Source organism: Thamnophis elegans, chromosome 12 (assembly GCF_009769535.1).
Source record: "Thamnophis elegans isolate rThaEle1 chromosome 12, rThaEle1.pri, whole genome shotgun sequence".
Classification (NCBI taxonomy): Eukaryota; Metazoa; Chordata; class Lepidosauria; order Squamata; family Colubridae; genus Thamnophis; species Thamnophis elegans.
In genome coordinates this window covers 10,698,621-10,714,507 of record NC_045552.1, presented here as the reverse complement: position 1 = coordinate 10,714,507, position 15,887 = coordinate 10,698,621, and positions in this window count along the sequence as shown.

Below are 15,887 nucleotides of genomic sequence, written 5' to 3'. Positions count from 1 at the left end.
AGGAAACTAGGACTGTCCAAATTATTTGCTACATTTTAAAAAAAGTACTTTTGTTTTTTTGCTATTCCTAAACTTCAACTAAAAAGTAAGCTGCTGAAACTTGGAAAAGCTCTGAAATGTATATTTACCTAATATACCAATTCTGACATTTTTCCTTGCAAATGTTTTTTTTTAACTTTTATTCAGAATATAATTCTTTTTAAAAATCCTTATGTTTACATGTTACTGGATGTCTAATTTCTCATGATGTAACTGGACAGACGACTTTTCATAATTCAATCAACTTTTACTTTGAAGTATCTTTCCTGTGCAAACCATAAAAAGAAATGTAAATCTATGTTCTAGGTTCTCTCTATTATTATTATTATTATTATTATTATTATTATTATTATTATTATTATTATTTTGCAAAGAAGCTGATGAAACTGTTGATCACATACTCAGCTGCTGTAAAAAAATTGCCCAGACTGATTATAAATTGCGGCACATTTCAGTAGCGCAAATGATCCATTGGAATTTGTGCAAAAATTATAATATTAAAACAGCAAACTGGTGGGAACATCAGCCTGAAAAAGTCACCGAAAATCAGATGGTCAAGATCTTGTGGGATTTCCGTATACAAACGGACAAAATACTGGCGCATAATACACCAGACATCACACTGGTTGAGAAAAACAAGGTTACAATCATAGATATCGCAATACCAGGTGATAGCAGGGTCGCCGAGAAAGAACATGAAAAAATCGCAAAATACCAGGACTTAAAAATCAAAATTCAACGACTATGGCACAAACCAGCAGTGATAATTCCAGTGGTAATTGGCACACTGGGTGCTATACCAAAAGCACTGGAATTACATTTAAAACAGTTAAAAATTGACAAAATCACCATCAGTCAAAGGCAAAAAGCCGCACTGCTTGGATCTGCACTCATATTACGAAAATACGTTACTACGTCCTAGGCCCCTGGGTGGGGCCCGACTAGTAACCAATGCCAAATCCGGCGAAACAACTGGCCACTGTGATACAATTGTATAATAATAATAGTCCAAAATTATGAATTAAATGGTCTTCCTGTCTCGGTATTTAATTGAGGTCCATAACACCGAGGAAGGAACCCAGAGCCAACATTGGGCCATCAAAAAGAACCACAGAAAATATTTTCCCAATAGATAAGAAGGGGTTGTAATTTTTCCTGATCAAGTACATTTAAATGCTTGAGGACTTATGGCAAACCTGTCAAAAAATTGAAAAATGTCGAACTTGACACTGCAGTGTCAAAATCCCTCTCTCAAACAACAGAGACAATTTTCTACCCCACCCCGACCCCCATCTAGGCTATCCTACTGGGAGGCAGGGCCAAGGCTGGGCCTGAAGTAGAGATCTGGGCCTCAACTTCAATTCTAGTGTCTATGGAGATTCTCAATTATCCAGGTCATGGTTGTCCCAAATGTGTGTTCCAAAGGCAACTGGACTTAATTTTTTTCCTTGAAAACATTTCACTTCTCATCCAAGAAGCTTCTTCCGGAATAGAAGCGGAATAGAAAGATTTATGGTGTTTGTAGTTATCTGGATGTTACATTTTCAAGGAGAAAAAAGAACAACAAGAAAGTCTCTGAAGACTTTTGGAGAGTCTCTGAACGGGGTGTGCTTTTGTATGGTTTTGAACCATACAAATGTTTTGTGGATCGGCAGAAAGACGAGATGCGAGCCAGGACTGCCGAACAAGAGGTTTATTTACAAGCACTATTTACAGGCGATTCAGCACCATCCCTGCTTGACAGCTTTTTAAACGAGCTGTCAGAGCAGGGATAACCAATGGGCGCGCTTCAGCGTCTAGCAACTGATGACACTGCGCCTAAACCAATCAGGGCGCCTCTAGTGGCTAGCAACAGGCAATGCTACACCCCAGCCAATCAGGATACAGCCTGGCTTGTTGCTAGCTGCCTGGTCATATGTCGAGGACTTTCCGAGTCCTCAACATTTTTAAAAGCACCTTTGGCTCCAGTACCCCACAAAAAAGGCTGCCTTAGGGAACAGCACAATTTTCCACCCTGCTCAGGGCTCCTCAGGAGCTTACCTCAGGGGAAAGGTGAGCACATTGTTTACCTTTAGGTGGTGTTTTCTCTTTTTGGAGAGGCCTCTGAGGCCTAACAGAACCTGCTCCAGGACTCACCAGGCCTTCATTCTCGAAGTGGCTTTGGTGAAGGCTCTGCAGCCTTCAAAACCACACAAAAGTACATCCCATTCAGAGACTCTCCATTCACCCTCCATTCTCACATGGCCTCCACAGCCTCTAAAACCCCTGCGACAAAGGGGCATGCTTTGGAGAAGAGATGTTGGGGGTTGGCGAACTGGCATGTCACCCAAAATGTCATGATGTGTCACTTTTGACACATGTGGGAAGCCCCCCTCCTAGAAGAATGAAATATTTTGGGAAATATTAAAAAGAGGCAGAATATTTCATTTCCCTAAATGAGAAATAGAGAAATATGTTCTTAAAAGTGCTGGGTTCCTTGCTTTTTTCTTCCATCTTGTTTAACAAATACAATTAATCCTAGATCCTGGCTTCCTTGGGGTTTTAGTCCTGTCTTGAATGGATTACCAAATCTGCATTTTTAAAAAGGTGGCCTCCTCAGTTTCTGGGGGTGTGGGGAAAGGAAGACTGAGTCTCCTTTCTGGCTTTTAAGAGCACATTTCTCTATTTCACATTTAGGGAAGTATAATATTCTGCCTTTTTTAATACTTCCCAAAATATTTCATTCTTCTAAGAGGGGGGCTTCCCCCACACACGTATCATAGGTTCACCATCACCGTGCTAGAGGGAGAGTAACTTTAAAATAAGGTGACCAGACATCCCGATTTCAGCGGGACAGTCACACTTTATAACAATTTGTCCTGTTTCCCGGGGCGTTTTTAAAAAGTCCCGATTTTCTGGCTTCATGTTGAAAGCCCAGTGGATTTGCTTAAGGAATCCTAACTGGGGCAAGACAAAAGACACCCTGTCTAATCCCTCTCTTTGTCTCAGTACTTTCATTGAAGATATTAAAACGTTAAAGCCCTGCACCCCTTTTACCTCGTTTTATAAGAAAAAATGACCAAGTACCATAGAGCTGCAGGAAACAAAAGAGTAGTAGAGTAGAGTAGTAGCAACTGTTCCTTCCTGGATTTCCCGGATGGGAGGGGCACGGAGGTTGGAGGTCGGCTCGTGTGGGAAAAAATGGTGCCTTCTCATTTTTCTTTGAAAAATATTTCCCTGGGACTATTTCACCATTTTAATTTGCTCAGTTCTTTGTATTAACATCTATATCATTCTGGATTGACTTGGAGTTCCTGCCTACTGGTAAGTGAGCTGGGTTTTTTTCTTTTCTTTTTTAATGTATTTTAAAATAATGTAGGTTTTTAAAAATGTGCAGTTGCTGTTTTTTTATTCAAAACAATATGTGTAACACTATGATGTGCCATGGAAAAATCATTGAATTGATATTTACCAGGAAAGCAAATGAAGCCTTCCTGTGGAGCAATTGTATACTTCTGGTTACCAGATGTTAGCAACAAACAACAAAGAGATGACTATCACCTAATTTTGCCAACATGATGAGATATCCTGGACTATTTGCCTAGTAGCTGTTGGAGACAGAATGCAGGACTAAATTGAGGCAAATATCTGTAGTAGCAAGAATGTTTTTTGTTCCCAAAGCAAGGTTAAAAAAAAAACCTGAAAGAACAATAGGGTTTTTTTAGGATATTTTCCTGATCAAAACTATAATTGTTTCTGCATGACACCCTCAATCACAAATAGCCAACTACACTTCATTCTAAATAGTTTTATTTCCTTTATTGTATGTGGTTACTCAAGTCCAAAAACTGAGTTAATTGGATAAACTCAGCTCCACAATTTACTAAATATACAGTTACATGAATTTCATGTATAGTATGCTGTCTCTTAGGGTTTATTGAACATAGGAGAATAATATGAGAGGGATTTGATGTAAAATAAGCTCTTTTAATGAATTCAAAATCAACGCAGCAGACAAGACATGGGAGTGAACATAATACACACTTTAACAATATATTTTTTTCTTTTAGCCATCAAATACTGCAGCAAGTGGGTCAGTAATAATAGCAAGACGGGCATAGGATTTTCCAGCCAGGTTAATTTTACTTTTTTATGGTTTTGATGTTGTATTTAATTTTACCTGTATTAGAAACTTATGAAGGCTGTGCAACATTTTGAGGTGGTATAGAGTATGTAAAGGCATGAATACAGTAGAACCTCTGGTCACAACAATAATTCATTCCATAACTTTGGTCGCAAACTTATTTGGTCATGAATTAAACCTAATTTTGGAAATTTGGTGCTTACAAAAAAAATGGTGCAGAAGGGGAAATCAACAGGGGGGGGGATGTGAATATTTTGGTCAGAAGCGTTCGTGACCAGAGGTTCTATTGTATAACATCTTTGTTGCCCTAAAAATGTTTTTCCTTAAAATTAGAAAGCATCTGCTTTAAAAAGTTGCAGATGGTGCTAGATTTATCATTTCACATGATCCAAAGCATTTTTTCTGGTGCTTACTATATCCTTATTGTAATTATTATCATTAATTCTAATCTACTGATTATAGATAAGATCTTTTGGTCAACCTGCCAGAATTAGGTAATTAGATAATTCTGGTAGGTGTGTGTGAAGCAATATTTCAGGTTTAAAAAAATATTCCTAGGAGTTTTACAGTCTGAACATTATATGTGCTTGCCTGCTGGTAAGTGAGCTGGGTTTTTTTCTTTTATTTTTTTAATGTATTTTAAAATAATATTTTATTTATTGTGCATAGGATTTTTTAAAATAGTTTTATTCTGTGTGGATTCTTTTTTTAAATTGTCTTAGACTATTTAAAAAAAGATTCTATCCAAAATACAAAATACCAGCTGCAGTTATTCACTTAAGAACTGTGGCAAGAAAGGTGGTATAGTGACTAAAGTTACAATGGCATTGAAAAAAGTGACTGATGACCATTTTTTACACTTAGCGACCATTTTCACACTTAGCGACTGTTGCAGCATCCTCATGGTCACGTGATCAAAATTTTGATGTTTGGCAACAGATTCGTATTTATGATGGTTTCAGTGTTCTGGGGTCATATAATCACTTTTTGACAAAGTCAAATGGGGAAACCAGATTCACTTATGTTACTAACTTATCAGCTGCTGTTATTCACTTAAGAACTGTGGCAAGAAAGGTGGTATAGTGCTCAAAGTTACAATGGCATTGAAAAAAGTGACTGATGACCATTTTTCACACTTAGTGGCCATTTTCACACTTATCTACTGTTGCAGCATCCTCATGGTCACGTGATCAAAATTTTGATGTTTGGCAACAGTTACAATTTATATTTGTAAATTGTAGTTATGTTGAAATAAAAAAAATATTACAATACTATTTTTGCATGGTATGAAAATTTTTGTTGCTCCGTATAAAATTTTTAATCAACACCCCCCCCCCCCCGGGTCAAAGGTGTCCCTCTTTACCAATCTGAAAATCTGGTCATCTTACTTTAAAACGATCTTGAGGAGAAATAGTTCCAAGCTCAGCATTCCCTCCATATGCGGGCAAATACAGAGATACCCCAAAATTCCTTCCATGCATTTCAAATAACAGAAATATACATCAAACAGTCCAGTTTACTCACCACAGATTTGGGCCAAACCTGCCAAAAGGAGCAGAAGTCTTCTCAGTGCCATACCTACAAAAGGAGAAGAGATTAAGGATTTTTTTTCTCCCTGCACCGACACATCCTGCACCCCCAGATCCACTGGGGAAACAAAGCCCAGCTGTCACCATGCAGACATCATCATAACTGGCATGAAATTAAAAGGAGAAACAATGATAATTAGTTTGTCAAACCATGATTGACAGCCAGTTTGGTATAGCAGTAAAAGGCACCAGGCCAGGAAACAGGAGGCTGGGAAAAGGCCTGAGGAGACGGGAGTGCAACCAGTACATTGTTCCGGGGCCCATGGAGCTCAAAGGAAAATTTGTTTTTAAATTTTTACAAAGCAAAATTTTTAAAAAGAAAAACAATGTTGGATAGATACTTCATACTCTATACTCTGTGTGCTCAGCAAAACCGCCTTGCAGCCTTGTTTGACAAACCTTTATTGAATGCATTGCTTATGTATTTTCGTTTCATTATTGTTTATAGACTAATGTGTATTATTGTTTTTATTATCTTTTACAGAAGTGCCTGTTCCTCTTTTTAATATATTTGCAAGTATGTTTGAATAAACGTACAATTATGACATTACTGATTTTTGTGCCCATGTGTAGGAGGTTGTGTGTGTGTGTGGGGGGGGGCTATTAGTCTTTTTCCAGCCCTTCATAATCCCCTCGGTGGCCCTGGCTGGGAGTTATAACTCTATATTAGTCCTGAAGCAGTTGGTGACAATCCACTCATCAGGAGTCACGGGTAAATTGAAGATATCGCTCCCAAGTATAACTATTATTAATGATGATGGTTGGGGGCACATTATGCAATGATCCACCTCTCTGGAGGAGCCTGTGTTGCTGGGGAAGATGGAAGGGAAAAGGATGACCAGCAGCAAAGTGCATAAGCTCAGTCATACTGACGATGGGACACCCGTGAAAGACCAGAGAAAATCAAAATGGTCATTAAGAAATGGCACCAATTTGATGGCAGATCAATAATCAGTCAGTGATATTTAAAGGAACTCAAAAAATATTCTTTTTTGAATATTTGGTTCAATATGATGACACTGGTATCAATGGGAGGGCAACACAAGGGAGGCTAGAAGTTTCTAGAAGGAAAAAGGGTTACATATAGTATGTTATTAGGCGCCTCCTTGAGGGTGTTAGGCAAATCAATCCAGGGATTAAAAAGCCTGCCAAAAGATAAGGTAGCTGGTGAGGTAAATTTAACCAGCCAATCAGAAATGCCGATGTAATATATGAACTGCATACAATACCTGTTTTGAGGAGATTTGGTGCACTTGTTTTAAGGCATTAGTTCTGAGCAGAAATGTTTTTTTTGAAATGTTCCCGCCCATCTTTGTGTGATTATTTGGTATAACTAACACTAGATGAAATGCATGACTCAACTTTGGTCAGAGCTAATAAATATATGCAAATGCCTCAGTGTTGCAGCTTTAGTTAAGGAACTAGTCCTCATGAGGCTTTTGAGAGAATCTGAATCTGAGTAAGGCTGGATGAAGTAAGGAAAAATTGCTCTCTAGACTCTACTCCTGCCTGCATTAAGCTGACAAAATGCCCCCTTTAATCTATGAGCAAATATGTGTAGGACTGTGCTTTAAGGCCAAATAAGTAAAACCCAGGGGTATATTTGATATGTAGGAAAATGTAGCAGGTGCTCTCACAAAATAGCTGTTTTGATGAGTGCATGGGCATCCTTGGCAATTGGACTTTTCGTCAAAATATGTTATGACATCATAGCCCTCATGGATGCTTATACATGGATGTTATTGGGCCCAAAATGCTTTTTTTAAAATAAAAACAAATCAGCTTAAAAAGCATAAATAGCAAAGTTGGAAAGTAATTCCCAAACTGCATACAGTATTGAATTTTCAGATCCAGTATTCATTCTGGGGTTATAAAACAGCTAGTATGTAATTCAAATTTGTCCTTCGGTTTCAAGAGATAAATCAATTCAATATGTACGTCAGGCATGCACAAAAGTCCATGAAATTTTTGAACTCAGTTGAGTGCATTTGATCTGATCTGAAGCATTGAATTGATCCAGCAATTTGGTTCATCTATTTAAATCAAAGGGCCAATTTGGTTGCATTACCTTCAAACAGAAGCTTCACATAGCTGTAATATTGATTGATTTCATGAAAGAAAATCACACATGTTAAGAGAAAAACACACACTGAACTCAACCCCCAACATTTGCACAAGAACCCATGCAAGCACACACCCACAAAAATTTTAAAAACCTAGAAAAAAAACAGTGCATTATAAAGCAAACAAATCTGTTGAATGACACATTCGTGCTAATGGAAGCAGTTCAAAGAAGCAGATGTAGAAGTTTATATACTACAGGAAAAATACCTACCATATACCCTTCTTCATTTTTAGGATTCCTACCCTCCCACAACTTTAAAATTCAAAATATGACTCTAGACTAGTCTATATTTCTTAGACTGACAGCATTGTTAAAAGTGGAAAGAAATGAGTTCTTCTTTATGCTTCGACAAAGTTTACTTTTGTCATCAACTTGTCTTCAAATCCTTTGGAATAGAATTTTCCATTTTCTAAAACCTGAACGATTCAGTGCTCCATCCTTTCCTATATAGATACTTTAATAGACGCATAGATGAAAAACTTGGAGCAGAACCTCATTTGATAAGGTGAAGAGTTCTGCTGTTCTTCATTGCCAATATTTTTTTTCTAAAATTCTAGATTCAAAGAGGGGAAAAACCTGAAGCTTAATTGAGAAAACTCAAGTACCATTTCTTGTTTAGTTTGCTGGAGCAGTTTAGAAGTCACTTAATGCTCAATGTAAAAAAATCTTGCTTACCTTCAACCCAAGAAATCAGCCTTGGTCTGACAGAGAAAGAAGAGAAGGGAAAATTCTTCTCCTTCTATTTTTATCAGTGTTCCTTCTCCTTTTTATAGATTCAGAGATAAAGATAATGAATTTCTGTGGAATTATCAGTCATACCCCAAGAACTGGGGTTATTACTTGGAAAAATAAAGGGGAAGCCTTAACCATGACACACTGCCTGATTTGTTTGGCAATCCAATTACAAATTTGAATGAACCCACTTAGCACTTTCTTTCCCAACTATGTGATCAGAAATAAAAATGCTAGTAATCTAAGAGGCAACTCTGCAAAAGAGAGTTGGATCATTCAACCATCTGAACCATGATAGATAACCATAAGTTAATGAGATTTGGATATTACGTATTGTTGTGGCTCGGCAGGAGCCTTTGGAGCTGCTATCAGATTCTGACAGCGAGGGGCCTTATGAGTCAGACCTGGAGGAGGTGGAGGGCCCTGGACAGAGTTCTGACTCCAAGCAGGGGTCAGAGAGGCTAGTTGGTCCCCAGGTAATGACTGAGCCTTGGATCAGTGAGAGAGGCTGACACAGAAACCTCCTGTGAGTTGTTTCGGGATGCACACAGGAGAAGGGCTGACCGATGTAAGGAACAATTGAGGACTCACAGGAGATGATAACAAGCAGCTGTTGCTCGTTAGGATCTCCTCATGCGGATAAAAGACTGATGGTGCCACGCCCTGGTTGCAGAAGTCAAAGTTCCATTTCTGTTCTAGTCAACGTTCTCCGTTCGTGTGCAACCATCGAGAAAAGCATTTGGATAAGTGACTTGATTTATATAATCCTGTTTTGTAGTAGTTTATGAGTGAGGACTTTTGCCAGAGCATTTATCTGTGTTTATTTTGGGCTCGCAGCCAGCAAGATCCGGGACTGATAAAAACATTCCTTTGAACGTTCTGTTTGGCTTTCGTTTCTGAACGGACAAGGTGGGCATCAGAACAACCTACTATACAGTTCAGTGGTGGGTTTCAAAAATTGTTCGAACCTACTCTGTGGGTGTGGCCTCCTTTGTGGGAGTGGCTTGCCACCCATGTGACCGGATGGGAGTGGCTTGCCACCCATGTGACTGGCTATGAAGATGCCAAGGACACTTGTCAGAACCACCTTAAATTACCTCATACACAGCACTGGCATGCATAAGAATATGATGTAAACTTGTTTTTTAAATGGCATCTTTGGTTTGCGTTAAAACAACTTCAACACACGCAATGTTCTGATTGCACCACAAACGCAGTAGTCATCCTTACCTTTCACAGAGGCACTGAGTTTTATAAATAGGAGCTTGATAGTGTAGAATAATCATATCCAAGGACCAGTGGTGGGTTTCAAAAAATTTTGGAACCTCTTCTGTAGGTGTGGCCTGCTTTCCGGGTTCACTGATGGAAACTCTTTTAACCCGTTTGGTTGATTTGACGAACCAGTTCTACCGAATAGGTGCGAACTGGTAGGAACCCACCTCTGATACAGTTGGTCCACAGAATTGCTTCTGATATATTTGCTCAAATCAATATTAAATTGAAGGAAAACATGTAGTAGTTTGCAGTTGAATGAATCTGATTTACAAGGGAGGCAAATAAAATTGACATCAATTATTCTTTGACTCACCCATACCTGGTGAATCTTTCTTCGAATCAACAGCAGCCTTGCAGAAAACAGAATCTGTAGAAGGTTGAAAATGTTCCTTTCACAGAATGATTGGATAGTAGAGCTACAAAAGTGGGGAGAAGCCATAAGTGCCTCCCATTATGGAGATGTGAGGAATGAAATTAGCCTACCAGTTATTGGAGAATTCTGACTGAGAGTTATTGGCTATTGATTTGTTGTTATCAATTCATCCATAAGGTGATCAAAAATTACATCATGAATTTTGCCATTGTATTAATAATCCTTTCCTGCCTCTCTTGTTTCTGTTCCCAGCCAGTAACTATTCCCCCAACATCCTTGCAAGATAATAAATGACAAAATCTAATCGATTTTATATATGTTAAAGCAATGTTTCTCACCTTTGGCCACTTGCAGCTGTGTGGATTTCAATTCCCAGAATTCCCCACACTTTCCAGCTGCCAGGGTTGGGAAAGACTATTTTATATCATGTACAGCCATGGCTCACAAGCTGCTTGCATCTCCAGTAAAACTCATTTAACAACTGCCTGACTTACTAATGGAAAATCTGGTCCCAATTGTGGTCATAAATTGAGGACTATCTGTATGACTGCATTGGGGCTTAATGCATCTGTTTTCACTTTTGTTTGGCTTTATAATGTGAAAAAAAATGGTCACACCAAATTTTCAGCAGCTGGTTCCAGAACTACATGAATGGTAGCTTCAGGGTAGGAATTGTCCAGCCTTGTGTTATAGCAAGAGGACATAGTTCAATGAGATTTGGGGCCTTCCCTTTTGGTTATATTATACAATAATATATTTTGGTTGTAAGTCAATTAACGGTATTTAGTAGCTGCCAATTATAAGGTGCTAATTTTTCATCTATACTTTTTCAAATAATCAACCAATAAGAAATCCTGAGCACATTTTTCCAATATTTAGCTAAATCTATGTTTTTCTGCTGCAGCCTGAGTTTTTTTTTAATTGAATATTTGATTATGATTGATTCCAAATAAAGCAAAGGTCATTGTGGATATTTCTAAACTCTCAAAGGAAAGATAATAATTTTGGGGTTAGCTAGTTTGTTTGGATGGAAACTTGAAATCCTCGGAGTGCTGCCCATGCAGATTTTATTAATGCGTTCCAAGAACAGAAAAATATTTGTCACTTTTTCATTTGAAAAAGCAAGTAACTGACGCCTAGTTCCTCAAACTTTGCGATCTCCCTTAGAGACAAAGCTGTGATATTGAGAAAGTACCCAATAACCTGTGCCTATGACTTTGGCATCTTTGAACAGGAAAAGTACAATTTTCCATTTTGTATCTGATAGTTCCCTCAATTTGGTACAAGCCACCTGGTACAAGCCATGAATAAAGGTAACCCTGGATAAGATAGAGTTTGCAGGCTTAGACTACAGTTTACATAATCCTACAGCTTCTCTATTATGGGAGTTATATAATCCAAAATATCTGGAGGGTGTCCATTTTCTTCTCTGATGCATTGGGGCATCCTCCTAATTTACGTTAAACCTCTCATGACACCATGCCTAAGTTCATCAACAAAGCGGACGTATAGCTATAACGTTTCATTAGAGTTATACATTCATATGGAGAGTTGCTATGGCAATTAACAATTTATTCAAGGTCTAGACGGTAACAGCAGACAAGGAATGCCAATCAAAACAGAATCCACAAAAGAAGGGTTTTGTTTTTAATAAGAGTACACAGAAGAATAATCAAAAATCAGGCCAGAGTTCCAAGACCCAGGTCAGGGTTCTCAGCTGGTCCAGAGGTCAAACTTTTACAAGTAGAATAAACACAACCTCACACATGATCCAGAAATTGCACAGTTGATTTCAATGAGGAATCATGGCTCAGGGCTTCCTCTTAAACCAGGCTGCAGCCATATGCCTTTAATCAGTGGATTTACTCCCTTGCTTGGCAAGGAGCCTTATAGAATATCTCTGTTCTGTTCTCCACTCTACTTGTCTTTTATTAAATCACCCTATAGATTTCAGTCCTCTCATAATTGAATGTTGGAAGGAAGAAAAGAAGGACAGTGACTTGGTCTTTTGTGCTAGAGGAGAGGGGAGGATGAGAGAGAACGAGATTACATAGGTTGGAACTGGTTGCTGCCTAATTTAGGTAATATATCCATTTGTGTCTCTTAGAACCAGGAATGGAGTCAAGGAGAACAAGGACCAGTTAAGGGATGGAGAAAATGAAAGGTGATTTTGATGGAATTAAGCAATGTGTTCTGGAAATAGACAAAGAAAGCTAAACAAGGGATGTCCAGCAGAGTGAATAAATTAAAAGTGATTAAACATTTTGTCTTTAATTCTCAAGGGTGGAATTAAAAATTCTGCAAATGATGTTTCATAAAGTGTAGATTCTTTAATGCTTCTCATTCCTCCTGCGCTCTGTCTTTTGAAATAAATCTTCTGTATGGCTGCATCTCTTTCTCCCTCCAAAATAACCCAGACGCCCTGCATGTCAGCAAGTTGAGAGGCTTCATTTCTCACATTCTTCATTTGTATTTCAGGAACATTCAAACATTCAACGTTCTCACTTTTTTCTTCATATTTTAATGTCAAATGGTCCAATTTTTTTTCAAATCTTTCATATGAGTCAAACAACTTTTGAAATGCAGAGAAAAATTTTGAAACGAACTTTTTGGAGTATGTATCGACGCCATATTGTGACGCAGTCTAAAATATTTGCAAGTAAAAACACGCTGGGAGCTGTGCGATCTTATCTGATCTTAGACCAACACAGCCAAGCAATAAAAGTGTCAGATCGTAAAAAGCCAATTTATAGTAAGTTAGTTTACAGCCCACTTAAAGAGAGTCAGAGAGAATGTTGAAGTAGATCTTTAAAACATTTAAGAAATAGGGTAACCACCGGCCATAAATCCATTAAAGAAAAACCAATTCGCCGCTAGATTCTTCTGTTCTTTGGTTTCAATTAGCTTAGATTTTAGTGCGGACCATCTCTCTTTGAGTAATAAAATCAGCTTACCAGTTGAAATCACTTCTACCATTCTTAGGGGCAACCTGCAGTTTCAGTTAGCATACAGCTAATCCAGAAGGAGCTGGCAAAAGGGGTTGAATTCCAAGCCCCCCAGAGACCTGCGAATGTCTCTGAGGTCACTGGATCTCCCCAAATCTTCACTGTCTCTTCAGGACAGCTAGGATCGAAAACGACCTGTCCAATTCCTTCGGAATAGGGGAATTTCAGGAATAGCCTGAAACTCCGTCTTCTCACTGCTAAGCCCCACCTGAAAAGTTTAACAAGCCTGGGACAACATTATTATTTCATCAGAGGCATCCTGAGTGAAAAGCTGCGAAGATATCCCTGTTTGGACTTGCTTATAAAAACATTTGGTAAATCTGTTCTACGAATGGCAATAGGATTAAGAAGGTTTTGTTATTGGAGAGACATAGGCTGATAGATGGAAGAATACAATTTGAAATTAGCTAAATCTAATTACTCTTATTTGTAATAGATATAGCTGAATAATAATTGATATTGATAGTAATGTATATAATGTGGAGTTGATATGATAAATAATAATTGGATATGAGAAGGGAAGGTTGGAAATATTTTTGGACCATATACAAAGGTTATTAATCACAATAATTGTTACTATTAAAAAATAAAATAAAATATATACAGTTAAATGTTAACTAATATGGGGAAAATGTTATGATATACGATATAATTACATAAAGAAGGGAGAATGATAATAAACTACATTGCATGGAAGATGGAATTTTTGGTATTAAATATTATGGATGTTCAGCTAAAACAGGATATGAGGATTTGATGTTAATAGAGGATTTTACAAACAAGTAAATGAGATGTCAGCATGTGGTTATGGACTAAACCTTTGGCATAGTTAAGGATGAAGGATGTTTAAATAACTGTAGTCAACTAAAAGTGGAGGTATAATGATGTCAATATGGTAAACATATGAGTTAAGATATTTGAATTAATATGAATTATGATATGAATTAATTATAATATGAATTAATGGAAGTGATGCACCAAAACATGTTGTAACCAGCTGATATACTTTATTTTTATTATATATACCTGTGTTACCTTTTTTTTTTTTTGGTTTTTCTTTTGTTTTTTGTTTTGTTCTTTTTGTCTTTTTTCTTTTTTTTTCTTTTTTTTCTTTTTCTTTTCTTTTTCTTTGATTTTTTCTTTCCTCACTGGTGTGGGCATGTATTGTTTAAGAAACAAAAATTATTATTATCATTATCTTTTTTTAAATAATAATTATAGTCAAATGAAAATGGATATATGATGATGGTGACATGTATGAATATTTGAGTTAAAATGCTCGAGTTAACATGAACTATGTTTCTTGACTGTGGAAGAGATGCGCAAAAGTCTATTTGTAACCAACTGATACACTTTCTATAGCATGTAAAGAAGGATGTTGTAATTGTTTTAAATTAAAAATTAAAAAACTTTAATATAAAAAAAGTGATTAAACATTTTGAGAACAAAATAAAGTGAGAACATACAGGGAGATTATTTTAGAGATATGTATCGGAACAGTAGAGACAGTCCTCAAAATAGACTTAAGTGCCATGTTAGTTAAAAAAAACAAAATAGACAAATCATAAATGCTATGTGGAACACCGATAAAGCTGCAGGTGTAGAACATTGGTGGGATTCAGTCAGTTCGCACCAATTCGGGAGAACCGGTTGTTAACTTTCTAAGCAGTTCAGAGAACTGGTTGTTGGAAGAAATCTCCTTTTGTTTTTTTCCACCTTACAGGGCTAATCCTGTAAGGAAGGCAGGAAGGAAACATTCTGGTGTTGTTTCTAGCCTAATCTTTATTGCCCTGCTTACAGAAACTGCCTCTCGGTTAACCCTTGTTACATTGTAACAACTAAGGCAAAGTGCCCAGTGACCTGATTGACATTGAGTTGGCCACGCCCACCCAGTCACATGACTACTGAGTCATTCCTACCCAGCTGGTCATTAGGGCAGAGAACCAGTTTTTAAATTATTTGAATCTACCACTGGTGTAGATGATATAACTGCAGACATGTTAAAATATAGATGTAGTTAAACTTCAGAATGCTAGGCAGCTTTGATAAACGGTACTATGGTAACCCATATTGTACAAACTCTGTCTGTATCAATTGATCAATCAATAATTATACAGTGTATATGTATGCACCAGAGGTGGGTTCCTACCGGTTCGCACCAGTTTGGTAGAACCAGTTTGTCAAATCTACCGAACCGGTTAGAAGAGGTTCCACCAGTGGACCTGGAAAGCAGGCCATACCTACAGAAGAGATTCCAAAACTTTTTGAAACCCACCACTGGTATGCACACAAGGTTTGGTTTAGGTTTATTGGTTTTGTATGCCGCCCACTCCCGAAGGACTCCGGGCGGCTCACAATAAACAGGGGAGGGAATAAATAAGACAATACAAACAATTTTAAAATCCACAACAGTCACAATTAAGACGGGGCTGGGTGCTTTAAGCCGAGGTGGCGCAGTGGTTAAATGCAGCACTGCAGGCTACTGCTAGATCAGCAGTTCAGCGGTTCAAATCTCACCGGCTCAGGGTTGACTCAGCCTTCCATCCTTCCGAGGTGGGTAAAATGAGGACCCAGATTGTTGGGGGCAATATGCTGACTCTCTGTAAACCGCTTAGAGAGGGCTGAA